Source organism: Lepus europaeus, chromosome 4, assembly GCF_033115175.1.
Source record: "Lepus europaeus isolate LE1 chromosome 4, mLepTim1.pri, whole genome shotgun sequence".
In the NCBI taxonomy this organism is placed as follows: domain Eukaryota; kingdom Metazoa; phylum Chordata; class Mammalia; order Lagomorpha; family Leporidae; genus Lepus; species Lepus europaeus.
The window spans coordinates 111541876-111554916 of NC_084830.1; the positions used below are offsets into that span (position 1 = coordinate 111541876).

The 13041-nt window shown below is 49.1% G+C and overlaps 1 protein-coding gene across 2 annotated transcripts in view; it reads left to right on the forward strand.

Annotated features, from left to right (window-relative positions):
• Positions 1-13041, forward strand: part of SLIT3 (slit guidance ligand 3) — a 642896-nt gene that overhangs the window by 211272 nt on the left and 418583 nt on the right. The window lies entirely within an intron of this gene.

Sequence of the window (13041 nt, forward strand, 5' to 3'; positions counted from 1 at the left end):
AAACAATAAATCATATATAATCCCCCTCAGAGAAACATACAAGAGTCCAAGGAGACATAGACAGAGATGTTTATAACATCATTATTTTAGCCTCAACTAGCTGGAAACAGTCTGACTGTCAATCAGAAGAGGAATGCGCTACTTATGCTGGGCAATAGAAAGGAACACATTCTATCTATACTGAGTAATGTGGGGAAATCGCCAATAGGGATGGATGGGTGAAACAAAGCAAGGATGTTCCTATTTGTGTAAAACATGCAAAACACTGTATAGTTTCTACTGGTTCATATGTAAATATGCAGATGCCTAGAGAGGACTGTGGAAAAATATGCAACCAGGAGATAATAATGCTTGCCTCGGGGAGGAAGGGAGCTTAGAGGTTTCGTGGGTAGAGACTTAGCCCTATCTGCAATGCTTTCACACAACGCATTATGAGCAGGAGAATTCATTCATGTATTTCTTGTTTAATTAAAATTGATTTTTGAAAGTATTATATATACAGTGTGAGACACTTGGGCAGAATGCTGACGGATGGGTGTAATTCTGATAGGTGGAACCATGGGGGGAGGAGCATAAGGCCACGAAGGGACCCGAAAGAGCAGAACGATGAGAGCTGGAAAGGCAATGATGTCCTGGAACGGTGAGGACACTGATGTGGCCCCAAGAAAGAGCGAAGACAGGTGTCAGAAATGGGGAGAAGTCGTTTCCCACAGTGGCGGGGCCCCAACGAAAGTGCTATTCCTGTCGCTGCTGTTGCTGCCTGGGGCCGCTCTGGGCAAGGTCATGGTGGGAAGGTCATGGACACTTCCAAGGAAGCTGCACAGAGCCCTTTGATCCATCTGACCAGAGCCTTGGGGTCCATCTGACCTACTGGACTGGAGAGGAGGGGGAGACGTCCTCTTCTCAATACCCCCATTCCTTAATTTTTAAAAATTTCTTCAGATGATGTCCTAGCAGGAGGAGACAAGAGAACCTGCTGTGCATCTTAGGGCTGCCCCAAACTGCATCTAGTTTCAGGCAGTTGGATCTAGTTTCTGGCATTCATGGTGGGGGGGGGGGGGCATGTTTCTAAAGAATTTGCCATAACATGTAAAACTGCTAGTTGGACGTGGTTGTGGCAAAGATATCCTGAATTGATCGTTTTCACATTAGGAACTCAACCCAGGAAGAGAATTTAGATATGCTTCCTGGCTTGAGTAGTAGTTACAAAATGAACAAGAAGGAACTGTGAATGGACAGATTGGGGGCTTTCATTTGGAACAAGGGTGTGTCTGGGGTGTGACACTTGACTGGAATGGGAAGCAGGGCAGGGACATAGAGTTGCAAAGCTGCGAGATGATCTCCACACCAGAGGGAAGCAGGCTTTCCTTGCTGTTCCTCTGCTGGTCCCTGTGGTAGGAGGTGGAGCTAATGACGTAGGAGCTGTGCTAGCCTCCCACTCCTCTGCCTCCACACCTCCAGGCAGTGATGCACCAACAAGCTGCCTCCGGTCTTCATAGAGGACCAGAGAGAGTAAATGTTTTTGGTTGGGGGGGTATCCTGCTAGTGTGATGCAAATGCAACAGTAGACAGTTCTTAAATGAATGGGAATGGCTACATTTTAATAAAAGCTTATTATCAAATCATCTGCAGACTGGATTTGCTCCATGGGCCATAATTTGTTTGGGCTTCTGTTCACCTGCAGAATTTACACACCTTGGTATATCCAGGGGACTTGCAGTAATTTAGAGGTGTATGGTGATTAAGCACAGTAGCTTTGAAACCCAATGTGGGTTTGAATTCTGCTCCCGAACCCTAATTAGTTCTGTGAAATGGTTGAATTTCATGAGCCTCGGCATTCTCACCTGTGAAATCAGAATAATTGCTCCTTGGGTTCTTGTGTAGTTAGAGTAACGAGAAGAATACAGGGTGCAGATACACTGGACTAAAATCCTGGCCATGTGATCTTGGACCAGAATTCTTTATTTTTCTCTTCCTCAGTTTCATTATCTGATGATGGGGTTCACATGATACCTACCTCATAGCGTGTTAGGAGTATGATGCGAGATCACAGACAGGAAAGGCTTAGAACAGGCCAGGAGTACAGGGCCCCCCCCCCACCCCCGTAAGGTAGTTAGTCATGTGGAAAGTTATCATGTCTATGCAGCTTTGCCTGTAATATAAATACTTTGTTTAAAATCATAGCACAATTTACCTGCATTAAAAATTAATAAATTAAAGGAGATTCAAGGCCACCCTTCTAATAAAGTCACGTGTAATCCCTTGCATTGGATTATAATTATTCTTTCAGAGGGTGAGAAATGAATGGCACGGCAGCTTATCAACAGCCTGTCATGCATTTGGCCCAACCCATGGGGGGAGCAAATGAATTCTAACTACAGTGTATGAATGGTTATCGAAACAAAACCCATGAGCTATTCTGTGATGAAACTCTACCTCCCCTAAAGGAGGGAAGTGCGGGTGGTAGCGCCGGGGGAGCTTGTGAGAGTCTGCTGCAAACTTCAAGCACGTGTAACTGAGTGGCCAACTTGACCCTGTGGCATTGGCCAGACCTGGTCGTGAACATCTGCCCTCCTCCCACCCAGCCCCAGCTGCAGCTTGGAATGCACTGCTGACCAACGTGTACCTGGTTGCATCAGGCCTGGGATTTTGCTGGACATTTGGAGGCAAAAACTTTTTTAAACCTAGTAGAATGGCTAAGCTCCTGAAACACAAACGGGGAGGTGCCAGAAGCAAGTTCATGAATAGAGTATGGCCAAGAATGAATCTAGGGAAGAGGAAAGCAAGAGAGACTCGTTCTTGATGACACTTCACCAGATCCCATTGTGCCTGGGCCCTGCTAGTCCCCATAATTTACAGTCGAAAAGAAATCCCCACTGTTCTTCCAGTTTCTGTCACTTGCCCCTCCAAGAGGGTGCCATCCTTTGTATCATCACACATACACACCCACAGAAAACCATTTTTCAGAACTCTACTTGGGGTAAAACACAGCAAGCTCTCTGCCCTTTCTCCATTTGCTTAGAATGAAGCAGGTGCACTCTGGATGGGGCAGGATAATAGTTTTAAATGGAGATGGCAAAGTGATTGATCAAAAATAAACCTAGGTGGGTCTCAGAATCACCAGGGGTCTAAAGAATCTGACTCGGAACCGTGAAGGGTCAGGATGGAGAGAAGACCACTGTCATGAGCAACACTGAAGGCCTTAGACATGCATAACCTTCTCTGGCACTGCGGCCCCACAGGTGGGCTGTGCTGCCATCTGTGCAAGAATCCTGCATGTTGGCTGTTGCTGCTTTTTGCATCAAAAACTCCAGGGTCAAAATCCCAGGCTGGTGTCTGATTGGCTGAGCCTAGGCCACCTGCCAGTCATGCTAGCTGCAAAGGAACCTGGGAAAGTGATGATCTGGCCATTTTATCCTCTAGAGAGGAGGGGAGACTGCAAACCACCACCCCAGGCCCTGGGGCTGGAAGTAGCAAAACAGTAATAGTGACATGTCAATCAAATTGAATTGAACGGAATCAAATAGAATGGCATGGAGAATGGAATAAAGTGGGATAGCACAGACCTCCCATGGTCCCTCTGAGCTTTCTGAGACGTGGCACTGTCCCTCATGCCTGTTCCCTGTCCCCGGCCCCCAGCAATGGCCACAGCTCCACTCCTGTCCACTGTGGATCCACACCAGATCCCATGACTCTACCAACCCCGCCCACAGATGAGTCACTTTTCTAGGTCACTCCCTGATTTCACGGGGACACGCCACCAACCTGGGCTGTCAGCCTTGAGCAGCGTGATTCCAGAAGGCCCTCGGCCGGCTCCTGCCATCTGTGAGCGGCCTCTAAATCCAGCCAGAGCACTGAGTGATAGGTAATTATCAGGCCGGTCCAGCCTCACTGCAGGCTTTCCACACGTCCGCTCTGCGCTGTGGGGAGAAGGCGAGTGGGGCCAGGCACAGCCCCAGGAAGCCACGGGCCCCGTCAAGCCTGCCCTCCTTGTCATTTCCCGGTGGTCTCCCTGGAAACTAATCCTATCCCTCTTGACAACTGCACAGTGAGGCTGCTTGCTTCACTGATTGTCCAGGTAGCTTATCCCCTCGTTAATTAACTCCTCAGAAAAATGCTGTTCGACACTCTGCTGTTTAGCTTCCAGCTTGTTAACACGGGAGACTCAGAGGAACTTTGACCTGGTCTGTGCCTGGGAGTCGTGTGTCTTAGAAGAAAAGCTGCTTATCCTGTCCGTGGCTCACCATGGCTTTCAGACCTTGTGGGTTGAATGGGTAGAAAGGGTGGGTGGGACCAGCAAGGCCATGGAGGAGACTGTTTTCTGTCTGCCTTGCAGGGCCTTGGGTGTGGGGTTGGCTTCCTCAGTAGAGAAACCCTCAGGGTTTGGCTGGCTGGCTGGCTAGAAATATTCAAATGTATTTTCTTCCTCATTTGGGCAATATTGTCCAAAAGAAGAGATCACAGATCAAGTGTGGTTTAGTGCCTGAGTTCAATTTAATCATATTTCTTTGTCATCCACTATGCGCCAGCTACTAGGCTGAGAACTGGGAGAAGACCACCCCAGATACATTCCTAAAGGAGGCCAGCCCAGCACCATGGATCAGACAAGGCAGTAGACTCCAGCAAGTTCATGGAAAATGCCTGTTGTGAGAAAGTATGCATAGGTTTCAAAATGTTTTGGCACCGATTTAAACTTACCTGTTCCTTTTTTTTTTTTTTTTTTTTTTTTGGTGTGTGAACTTTCTGAAGCCCCCATGTACATTCCTTTTCTGCAAAAATTAAAGAAAATCCAGAAAGTAGGGGGCAAATCGCTCCTGATGTCATCCGTCAGCTTCTGCCCTGTTTCCTTTCAATTATTGATTGTGATTGGGCTATGAATGCCTTTGCTGATTTTCTGGGTTTGGGGGCAGGCGAGTAGTGCCTCATCTGACACTGAACTAAAAGCTTCACAGATGCCCAGAGGCCCTGGGAGCGGTCTCAGTACGGACCCCACTCCTCTCTGGAAGCGACACAGCACCGCCTTGCATTCTGCAGCTCCCACAGATGAACTCAACTCCAGGAATCAGGGCCAGGCAATAGAGAACTCTACTTGCAAATGTTGTGGGCCCACCAAGGAGACAGCAGCGTTGCTGACCGAGCAGAAAAGTTAATTTAAAAACAAAACAAAACAAAAAAACCCACTAGCCGGCATTGTGGTGCAGCAGGTTAAGCACCATCTGTGAGGCTGGGATCCCATATGAGCACCAGTTTGAGTCTCAGCTGCTCTGCTTCTAGTATGCCTGGCAAGGCGGTGGAAGACGGCCCAAGTGCTTGGGCCCCTGCCACCCACGTGGGAGACCTGGATGGAGTTCCTGGCTCCTGGCTTCAGCCTGGCCCGGCCCTGGCTGTTGTGGGCATTTGGGGAGTGAATCAGTAGATGGAAGATCTCACTCTGTGTCTCTCCCTCCCTCTCTCTATAATTCTGCCTTTCAGATAAGTAAACAAATCTTTAAAAATTGTAAAATTAAAATTAAAAGCCACACTAGGCATTCCTTTCCTCCCTCCCACAGCCATGTGTGACCCCCTACTCTCACCTCCTTTTCCAGACTCTGTCTTCTCCCAGGCCCTAGGCAAGCCCCTTAGGATGCCTCCTCAACAGTGCTTCTCAGACTATCTGTGGGACCAAGGCCGAGCTTTTGTGTTTGGGTGGTTGTAAAATACAAAGTAGCATGCCTGGAAGGAGCAGGCATCAAACTAATCATTTCCACTGTGTCTGTGCTGCCGACCCTGGTTGTGGGCTGGTTCTGGGCCATACTTTGAGTAGCACTGACCTGCGGCACTTGCCCACCCCACTGACTGCTTTCCCATTCTCTCAGCTTCTCCGGACTTGCACTCTTTACTCCAACACCCTGTCTAAGGAAGACTTCCTTCTGCCTTGGAGGTTCGGTTATTAGAAACATTTGGGACTAAATCTTGGTCCACATTTCTGGTTAGCACAGATTTCCAGAAGACAGATGGAGAGTCTAAGGACACGGGTCGTCTGAAGGCCTTTGATTCCTGTTGCCAACGTGCTTTGAGAAAGTTTGCACCCATTTCCACTCTCCCCAGCAGGCATTAGGAGTTCCAGCTTTCCTGAACCCTTGCTAGTATTGACATCGTTTTATAATTTTTTTTTCATCCTTGCTCTATGTGCAGTCCAAAAGAAAAAGACCCTCTCTCTGTATGGTCCTAATTTGCATTTCTTTGATTTCTTGTCAGGCTGACTATATTTCACATGTTCACCTTACCAGTGAATTTTCAGGCTCAGTGGTTCAACGAACAATTAGAAATAGATGAAAGAATCTCATGTGTGTTGCAGTGCACAGCACACACATGGGCTGGGTAGGTACTTTTGAGCTGAGAGTCTGCCTGCCACTTGTCAGAATCTTTCCTTGGGTTGTCCTGACACCCAAATAGCGGATTTGCCAATGCACTTTCAGAACCTAAAATAGTGACTGCTGATCCCTGGGTGCTGAGCCTTGCAGGTTGCCCTCCTGGAAGTCATTTCAGTTGTGTTCATGTGTAAAATGGGGTGGTTGGCCTTGGCGACCTCTAAGCTCTTCTTGAAAAAGAAAGGAAAAACAAAAGAGGTGTTTGGTGTTTGTACTCCTTGGCCTTGACTGCTCTGGCAGAATAAAGATCCATCAAGTAGGCGGCCAGGGCTCCTGAATGGCACCTGGTGGCTGCGAGTGGAAATGCCGCTGGCTTTGGAGGGGGTGGCCTTTCTGTTCAGAAAGCTGGCTCTGGAGCAGTCAGGGCCGAGTGATTTGGGAGCTCCTGTGGAATAAAGGATGACATTCACTCTTTTGGCTTCCGACTGGCGCTCTGGGGCTGAGTCCACTGGAGACCAAAGATGCTGACCTTGGACGCCGGCAGACACAGCAGCTGCCTGGCCATGGCAGTATTGCACACTATCACTCCAGCCGGGAAAATCACAGAAGGAATTTTCATGAACTCACAGACCTTTCCTTGTTGCAGAAACTAAACAGAGGAGGTCTCCTTAATGGGATGAGGGGGCTCCACTGGTTCTTCCAAGCCTCTGCTTTGTCCTGCTGATCCCAGGCCAGCTGTGTTGGGTTTGAGTATTGACACCAGGCCATTCTGATTCACAGCGGTAGCCTCTGCCTTCTTTCCATTTCATTAATTTTTCTTAAATGCTTAAACAGCCATGCCTGAGGCCTGGATGTGGGGACTTGGGGTGGATCTGGACAACTGGAAGTCCTTTAAGTTTTGCAGGTTATCTCTCAGTAGAGCAATACCAGAGAGGAAAACCTGTTGCCCCCTCCCCCTTTAACTGCTGTGTTAGTTGGAGCATTTCAGTGGGCTTAATTGATGGCTGGAATGATTTGCATTTTATTGCCCAGCTCTGCTCACGGGGTCCTGAGGTTGTGCTGACAGCCCTGGAGACAGCCGGCTGCTCCACAAAGAAACGGGACTGGCGCTCTCCTTCTTTACAACTCCATCTAATGAGCCACACCTGTTTCCAGCCAACCTGCTCTGGCTCTGAGACTCAGAATTGGGGTTTTTCCAGGAGCCGTGGAATCGAGTAAGCCTGAGCAGGAGTTGGAGGCCTGGATTTATGAAAAAGCAAGAAACCCGGGGACCAGGGAGAATTGGCTGTGGATGGCAAGCCAGTAAGCATTTTTCTCTAAAGCCTGGATAGGAATCTTGTCCAAGTGTTTGGTGCGGTTAAACTTGTAAAAAGTTTATGGCTGCGGGTTGTTGTTGTCTGCAGGGAGATTAGAGAGGCGAGTCACAGGAATGGGTGCAGCGGGTCAGGTGGCACGTGGGTGAAGTAAGCTCCTCTGGCCCCTAGGGGGCCTTCCCTCCCAGTGGAAGCCACTTTGGCCCTTGGCTGGTAGGAGGCCTTGTGCCCCCCCCCCCCCCAGGCACAACCTAAGCAAGGGAAGGCTGGGTCCCCCCCTCCAAAAGAGGACAGGTGTGCTCAGTCCAACACCGAGTGAGTCATGCAGGGTGTGCGCCAGCCCTGCTTCCGCGTCTCTGTTTTGTTTGTTTGTTTTTCAGAAGAAACCGGAAATCAATTTTGTGTGTGCGAAATATTCCAATTTTAGAATGAAACCGCAGCTCTCCATCTTGGTTTCCCCTAAATACTTTGGGAGTCAACCAGGCAGGTGGGAGGGGTGGGCTGGGCTGCAAGTTGGCAGGCTCTGGTACTGGATGGGAAAGGGGTCACCCTCCACACGCAATCGGAACAAAAGAGGGGCGGATTCTGGTACTGCTTTCTTTGTTACACTCGGTTGAGCACGCTCCTGGAGAAGAGCAAGGCCGAGTGCGGTCCTGTTCAGACTGGTAGGACCCACAGCCTGCCCTCCAAGAGAGGAGAGCAGAAGGAAGGAAGGGGGATGCTGGGCCCTGAGAAGAGCAGATTGGCCAAGTGAGCCGAGCAGAGCTAACCAGGAGGGCCAGTTTTGCTTCCGGTGAGTGTGTGCAGTAGCCTGAAGGGAGCTTTCTTTCCCTCTTGCATTGCCAGGCGCTCAAGAAGAATTTGGGAGCTGGCCTGCGCTCCCTGTGGAAGGCTCTGAGCCGTGCTGCGTGCGGGCGGCCCAGAGGCCTGGATGCTCACTGCAGCCCTGACAGTGTTTGCCCTTCCCTGCTGAGCCCAGATTGAGTGCATAGAGACGGCTAATTAAACTCTGCACTGACAAACACCACGCTAGAGACGCTCCCCTTTGAAGAGCAGGAGATCACAGGGACAATTTCCTGTTGGCCACTTTGCAACCCCAGATCCCAGCAGTCTGGGATTGTGTGAAATTTAACTAAAGCCTGTTGATGGCATGCAACACCCATCACCAGCTGCTGTTTGCTGGAAGCTCTGAGCTGCATTAGGGATGTTCTGCTGTTTCCCTCCATTCCATTTTCAGGTGTGTGTGTTTTGGAGGGGGAGAGGGAACGGGGATGTTAGAATAGTAAAGCTTTAAAGTTCCGGTTAACCCAGATTGTCTGTTTATAGCACTCTGTTCTCCTAAGAGAGGAGAGATACATCCTTTTGTGTGTGCACGCACACACACACACACTCACACAGGCAGGTATGCAGATTACCCATTCAGCAAGTAAATTCCAGTATGTGTAATTGTATATAGAAATAGAATCACTCGTGAGGTGAGTTTGGTTTGGGACCTTTGTGTGTTCCATCCCCCTTGTGGGGTGACCAGTTGATTCCTGAACAGGGATGGGAAGCAAACCTTCTTCTTGCCAGGATTTTTTTTTCCATACAATATGTTCCATATGGGAGGCATTTAATACAGATCAGTGTATCTGATTCTGTGGTCACTGCCTGCCTTGGAACTGTAGGAAAAATGGACAAGTTCAAATTGTGGGTTTGCTCTGTATGGAACTGCTGGGAACACATTTGTCAGTGATCGTGTGAGTTGTGTGAGTGGGGCCTGGACGGAACATGGATAAACTTAGCCAGACAGAGTATGAGGTTGATCCATACCACTGTAAGCTAGCAATCATAGTCAGGAGACACAGACGCTCCCAAAAAAGAAGTATTACACATTACAGCTTGACCATCATTTTTCAACTCTTTCCCATGGTTCCCTGGGTATGCCAGGGCAATTAAATGTCAAATTATGGCAAGTCAGTCTTTTGACACTGGTGCGGACACTTCTCCCATTTTACCACATGATTTTTTTAGATAAATAAATAGGTAGATAGACGGTCGATGGTTAGATGGATGGATGACAGAGACAGACAAACACAGAGACAGACAGTGCATAGACAGAAAGACAGAGACACATTTCCCATCTCTGGGCATTAGGATGGGGAGAGCAGGAAATAGAGAGTAGACAAACACTGAACCCCTGAGAAGCTTATACTTTGGTTAGTGGAAGAGGCTTGCGCGCGCGTGTGTGTGTGTGTTATTTTTTAATACATACGAGAGAGAGAGAGAGAGAGGAAAAGGAAGGGAGAGGGAGAGGGAGGGGAGGTAGGAGAGAGAGGGGGAAAGGCAGGAGGGAGGAAGGGAACGTCATTATATTCTTAGAATCGGATCTACGAACTATATTGAATCTGTAAAAACTAATAAAACTAAAAAAGGTAATTACTCCATCATCTTAACTTGGTCTTTGGCCAGAAAGAAACCAGAAGCTCTGTAGGGTAAAAAAAAAAAAAAAAATTAGAGTATAAAACAGGGGCCTGTATCTCCATGACTCCAAGTTTCCTCAGGAGTATGAAGAGAACATAGAAAAGAGTGACCGCTTTAACAGCCCCATGGAAAGCAGGGTTTGCTCTGCAAGGCGCTCCCCTCAAGGATGGTTTGGCTGGATTGGTGACAGGCGTGGAGTCCTGTCTGAGACAGGAAGTAGCAGACAAGTCACCTGGTGCCCATCCCTATACCTCTCCGAGCTCTGCTTTCCTTTTCTGCAAAATGGGTTGATAATAAGGCCCTTATGCGAAGTCATTTGTATTAGAAGGGCTAATACACATATGCTACCTTGCACAATCATAGGTGCGCTAATGTGTGGGGCCCTGGTGTCCGACTGACCTGGGTTCCTTCAAATGCTTGCTCAGCCGGTTTCCAGCTGTGTGGCTCTGGACAAATCACTTAACCTCTCTGACCTTTGGTTTTCTCAAATAGAAACCAGGCTTCTGCTGCCTTGGCATTGCTATGAGGAGTGAAAGGGGGTGTGTGTGACAGAGCTCAGCACAGGATCTGAGCTACAGTGGATTTCTTGGCAAATGCTGGATCAGCTGCTGGGAATGTAATTCCTTCTGTCCAGCCTCCTACTGCCAACCCCGTGCCACGCCCACGTCTTCCTCTGGCTCTCTCTGCTAGGAGGTAGCGCCGCTCAATGGAAGGAAGCGCTTTTCATGTCTTCTGGGGCCTTCCCAGAGCAGGCCCTATGGTTCAGCATCCTCTTCTCCTTGGGGGCCCTCAGGGAAGAAGGTTCTGAGGCACCCAGTGGCTCTGAAACCTGCCCTAAAAAACGCAGGAGGAAGGAGTCCCATTAGCACCTGCACACTGGGGAACGCTTGTCAGCCAAATGGCCAGGAGCTTCCTGTGCAAAGCCCAGGCCATGGCAGGTTGACGGAGGCCCTTCGTTAGGATGAGTTATGAACCTGTGGGTCTCTGGGCTTCAATCTGGCTCAGGCTGGGAGGCAGAGGCCCAGCGAACTCCCTAGCATGCCTCGCAGGAAACCCTCTTTCTCTCCCCTCCCTGGCTCCCTCCCTCCCCACTCTGTCCCCCTCCCCTCGTTTAATGAAAGAGAAAGTCGTTGCACCCCTCCAGGGAGACCCCAGAGGCAGAGTTCACCCTGAGAAAACTGTTCTCTCGAAAGTGCAGACCCCTGGCTGAGCACACTTGGCCTGGTGCGGAGCTATTGCCTGTCTTGGACCACTCCCTCCAAGCCATAAACAAGTGCACACAGCCAGGAGGGAGGGGGCAGCCGGGTGAGGGCAGCCGCAGCCCCAGAGCCCTCTGCACATTTGCTGCCATCCCAAGCAGCCGGTCAGGGGTTCACCCTCTGGCCCCTCCAGGGTACCTGGCTTTTATGTTATTTCTTTCTTTCAAACCATGAAATATGACCCACGGTTGTTCAGAGAAGCCAAACCCAAATGCTCTCTGGAGCGGGGGTTCAATTTACTGTGCTCAGAAATTGCCTGGGGACCTGGGTGGAGCAGGGGAAATGCAGAGGGGTGACGTTTGGGGGGCAGCCAACTTCTACCTGCAGCAGGAAGGGTGGAAGTTAGACAGTAAGAAAGGGCCTCCCTGAACAGAGTTGGTCGTGTGGTGGAGCTGACGGGGTCGGGAAGCAGAGGCAGTGGATCTGTGGAGAGCCATTCCAGCTGCGCTAGCCTGCCTGCAGCGAGTTCTAGGTGAGATCCTAGGGAGGCTGCCCAGGGCCAGACCACCAAGCACTTTGCATACTAAGCAGGGAGAACCCTCAGGAGAGATTGCTGCTGTGAATTGTTTCTTTACTGCATCCTCCTTTTGTATGTAAGGAATTGACTCTGGGGCCAGTGTCCTGGTGCAGCAGGTTAAGCTGCCGCTTGGACACCCACATCCCATTTCCGGCTGTCAGTTTGGGTCCCAGCTGCTGAACTTCCAATCCAACTTCCAGCTAATGCACCTGTGAAGGCAGTAGGCAGTAGATGATGGCCCAGGTATTTGGGCCCCTACCAGCCAGGTGGGAAACGTGGATGGAGTTCCTGGCACCTGGCTTCAGCCTGGCCCAGCCTTGGCTGTTGTGGACATTTGGGTAGTGAACCAGTGGATGGGATTGATCTCTCTCTCTCTCTCTCTCCCCCTTTATTTCCCTCTTTCTATCACTCTGCTTTTGAAATAAATACATCAATCTTAAAAATAACCCATAGATTATTTTTTAAAAGGGAAGATGTGTCTCCCGTACTCTGCCCAAAATATTGCTGGGTGTGAACCAGGCTTAGCCAACCCACCACAGATTTTTCTGTAAAGAAAACTTTTATAGAACCTACTCTGGCGTAGCTGAAATAGAGATACCTTCTTCACTTGAGTTTTAGAAGGGAGAATTTTTTAAATAATGTCTTCAAGTTGACAAAAATTTTAGGACATGTCTCATTTCCTAGGATTTAGACATAAACCAGCAGGACCAAAGACACACTGACAGAGAAAGCCCCCATTCTCACTTAACTTCTGATTCACAAAGACTTATTCCCCCCTCGTGTGTATTTCATTGTCATTCACTCAAGAAAAAGAAATGTAAAACTCCTGACAGCACCAGATCTATTCCTTCCTTCTCCTCCTACCTTAGTCATAGTTACTTGAGACTTCCTTGTGGAATGCAAAAAGATGTCTGAAACGTCAAACCCAGCCATCATCCCAAAGTGTCTCGTCCAAAATTAGAACAAAGAGAAGCCCATCAATCACTCCCCGGTTACGAATCATGGCCCAGCCATAAGCAGAGCCTCTCCGTGATGTATCGTGTTTATATCTGACTCTCCTTCTTGACAGTGAACCTTCTGTGAGGAGTTTCCTGCATTATAAAACTAGTCCAGATGTGAGAACAGCTCAATACGCAGGG